Source organism: Centruroides vittatus, unplaced genomic scaffold (assembly GCF_030686945.1).
Source record: "Centruroides vittatus isolate TY-2023 unplaced genomic scaffold, ASM3068694v2 scaffold_2906, whole genome shotgun sequence".
In the NCBI taxonomy this organism is placed as follows: domain Eukaryota; kingdom Metazoa; phylum Arthropoda; class Arachnida; order Scorpiones; family Buthidae; genus Centruroides; species Centruroides vittatus.
In genome coordinates this window covers 232,554-236,724 of record NW_027122695.1, presented here as the reverse complement: position 1 = coordinate 236,724, position 4,171 = coordinate 232,554, and positions in this window count along the sequence as shown.

The following is a 4,171-nucleotide window of genomic DNA, read 5'->3' as shown; positions in this document are numbered from 1 at the left end:
CTTACGTTGGAAGAATCATTTATGCATTTATGCATTATTTTTTATCTCTCAGAGTATAACCACAAATGCCTGATAGATGTTGCTGGACAGACATAGTGTGGGCTACTTAGCTTGTTTCAGCCTTATGGAAACAATATCTGCTATTCAGAAAAAGTCCTTCCTCCTCCTCCATTCTCTATTTACTTCCTCTGGTTTCTGGTTTTGGCCCAACATCCTATGTTCCACTGAAAAGGGGCTCTTATTAAAGAATTTTGGTTTAATTTCTCATTGAAATCATCTCTTTTGTCATTGAAATCTTTGCAGTCTGTCTTATTGTTTAGTGTTGACAATTTCAAACTGCCATTTTAAGTAGCCCAAACTGAAATTCATGGGTACTGCATTGGGTAACTTAGCAGGTATGTCAGAAAAGGACATTGAATTTACGCCAGTTTCTTCATCATCGTCATCATAAATCTTAGGGTTGAACAGGAGGTATGACAACACTTTGTCCTGATTGGATCATACTTTTGAAGTCTCTGAACCATATAAAAGAATTTGGGGGCTCTGGTACTCTGATAATAAGCTTTGATCTTTGAACCAACTTTTCACAGTTTTAGTTGCCACATTAGCAGATGATCCTTTATTTTTCTTTTATCGGGAAGAATAAAGGATTGTCTACTAATTGTAAGTTAAAATATCTAATAAAACATTGTCGGGCCCCAGAGCAATATGTTTCTCTTGGGAGTCCCTGCCTACCTGGTCTTCAGCAGTCGCTGAACACTGCATCCTTAATCAAGGCGGAACGTTAATGAATGTTTACTGTGTGGCTCACAGAATTGTTCGTTCTCCAAGTTTGATCGATCGATTTTGATTATACTTTAACATTCTCTGTTAACTGCGATGAAGAATCCAGAAATGTAATAAAATGGGGATGCACAATTTCATTTTCGAGATAAAGTGGGATCAAAGTGGCATATTCAATACTCCCTGACGCAGTTCAGTGCGTCTAGCGGAATTTAGGCGGCAAAAATAAAAACAGCAATGCGCGCACCTAACAAAAAATTGGCACGAGGATTGTCTTGGTTCCGCCATAATTCTGTTGCGTGATGTCCTAGTTTAAGCCTTCAGGTACTTAAGGCTTAAAACATTATATCTTCATATATATTTTGATTAAGATGGTGCAGCATCTTTGGAGTTGGTGTAATCACACGTTATGCATGAAGGAGACATGACACATAAATTAACGGTTGGGACAGTACAGTAAGACCCCGCTTAATGCGGGGGATGCGTTCCTAGATGACAAAGCGTTGAACGAGGTCATTTTAACAGAGTACTGTACATAGGGAAAGGGCATTGTCAACCTAACGATAGAGCGATAGGTTCTTCTCGTTGCAAATTCTTGGATACCTCTAGTCATAACTTCTTGCACACTTCGTTCTTGCCAAGCGAAGTCGATATTTCCTATGGCATTCATCATGATATATTTTTTTCCAAAATTGAACAAAAACATAGATTTAAGGAAAGTACAGTGCTACGACGAATTGCCACCTTTTGCTGATTGGTTTGTGTTTGTAAATAGTCGTATTATATACGAATCAATGAAATGCTGATAATTTGAATCAGCATAAATTTTGAGCATACTATAGGCTTCAAGCAGACCACGTTATATTGAATTAGCATTAAGCGGGGTCTTACTGTATTTATCTGGTCTGCTAGTCTTACCAGAACAGAAGCAGAGTGGCAATATGCTCGCCACTGAGTAAAATTAAACTAAACAGAACATGTACTCAACACAAGTCCCTAATTTTGCCCCTGCATAGTTAATTTCCTTTAGATCTGGGAAATTCCCAAGTTGGCAACACTTGAAGGCAAAGCCAGAACACAATTCTCATTAGGTTGAAAAGACAATGTAAGGTTGCCATTTTCCAGCTTTTACCTCCAGATTTAGATACATGATTACGAAAATGGTCGCATAAATAACCTGTACTTTCACTTGTGATGTGGGCATAGCTACCTTTGATTGGCTATGGCTACCAGAAGGTAGCGTAAATGAAATCCTCCACTAAATGTGACGTCAAAATACCAAACGTTTCAAATCAACGCTACTGTAGAGGGCGTTCGGCAAAAAAAAAAATATTCAACCTCTGGAATTGTTCACTCTGCAGTTGTTGGCAGTACACTCGTTAATCGGGAACTATTTTATTGGGACTGGCCCACTGGTGGCAGGGTGGATAAAAGCACAACACGGTCGTGGGTTCGTGTCTTGCCAACGGGTTTGCCACGTAAAGTTTTTCCGCTTTTCTTCACGGCATCCCGCTCGGCAGATCGCGTTGCCGTAACCAAATAAACCAAACCTTGGGGAGTGATAAGACGGCGAAGAGGGAGATAATAGAAGAGGCAAATACCCAGGGGCGTAGCAATCGAAAATGGCGCCTAAGGCACGCATTAAAAGTTGCACCCCTTCGTAAATTATCTTAATATAAAAAAACAGATACACTAAATAAAACAGTCTGTTTGGCCAACGCCCCTTTTCCCGCCAAAACTAATCTTTTATACAGATTAAAGTTAAGTTTGATTAACAAATCAGCGCTACCTAGCTCTGTCGTTGGTCCGGCTATGGTTTGATGATCCGCGGCCAATCAGCGATCGTGTATTTAAAACTACTGGTCGTTTTCCAACCGACTTCTGCAGCGTTGACTAATTTGAAATAAAATAAAAAGAAACGAGAAAAGGCAGGAATCGTACTGTGCGTCCAGACGATTCTATCTCGACACTGACGATTAGATAACAAACCAAGTAGCTTCAATAACGCTCGCTCGCTCGGAAGTATTTAAATCAGAATCACAAATCACATGTAAACAAAATAAACAACTGCGCGAGAAGTGTCAAATTCGAACGAGAAAGTGCACCGCCTGCGCGCACCACTCATTCGCGAAGCGCGTGAGTCGCGGACGAGATTGTTTGATATGAATTGATTTATTTTGATTTTTAAATTTAATAATTTGCGATTTTGCGCGCCTCCCTTTGAAAGACACCCTCGGCACTTGTCTTACTTGCCCCATCCTAGCTACGCCACTGCAAATACCACATTTCTATCGTTGTAGTTTCAAATTTGCAACTTTGCAGTTTAAGATACACTAACCTAACTTAATTGCTATTGTTACCATTACTTGTCTGCTTGAAATTTCAAATGATAATCGTAGAAATTCACAATGCTTATCGGGTGTGACGAATCCGATTTTATGAATATCGTGTAGTTGAACCGGGATGGTTTGGTTTACTTGGTAATGGCAACATCACACGTGGACAATCTGCCGAGGAGGATGCTCGTGAAAGGAATTTTATGGGAAACTGGTTCTATTTAGGTGTTACAAACGTGAAGAAAACCCGGAAAACGCCACGTGGCCAGCCCATTGATGAGACGCGAACTCGCGACTAACTACCAGTGTTCGGCGGTTTTATCAACTCGAACACTCGTAGATGAATCGGAATGATATCGAATGCTTTCGATATGTCGGTATTAAAATTGTATTTTTTCTTTTTTGGTTGTTATATATAACAAAGAGAAAGTGTGGCGATTGGTCGAAAAATGATCCCCAAAAATTTTTATATTTTTCAACCGCTTGAAACGTTGAGAAATTCAAAAACGAAAATAAAATTCGAGAATTTTTTGTGTAAGTATGGATGTTTGTTGCTCACACTATTTTGAAAATTAATAAATCTTTCGCTTTTTGTCGAAATTTTGCTGTGACGTTTGGTCACTTGGAGCATTAGTGATTAAATTTTGAAGGAGTGAGACGATAGACAGGTTGGAAAATTTTCCTTGTTAGCATTTACATTCATTTTTTTTTATAACACTCATCAGTCGTTATGTAACAGTATAAAAATTTTTGTAATAAAATCTCATAACTGAATGTACCACGCAAAATTGATGATTAATAACATATGAGATTTTAAAAAATAACTTTTAACAGCCGATAAAGTTGCTCAACTCGTTGCTGAAGATGGCCGAGCGGTCGAGATGGCAGCCTACCGCTGTAGGGGACTCGGGATCGAATCCGAACTTGTTGAAAAATTCCCAGAAATTTTACAGGTGTGGTCCGTTCGGATATGTCGGCTCGCATCTCTCACCACCCGGCCGCCCGATTGTGGGCTTGGCCGAACCCATAATGGGCTTGCTAAAAAAGGCTCT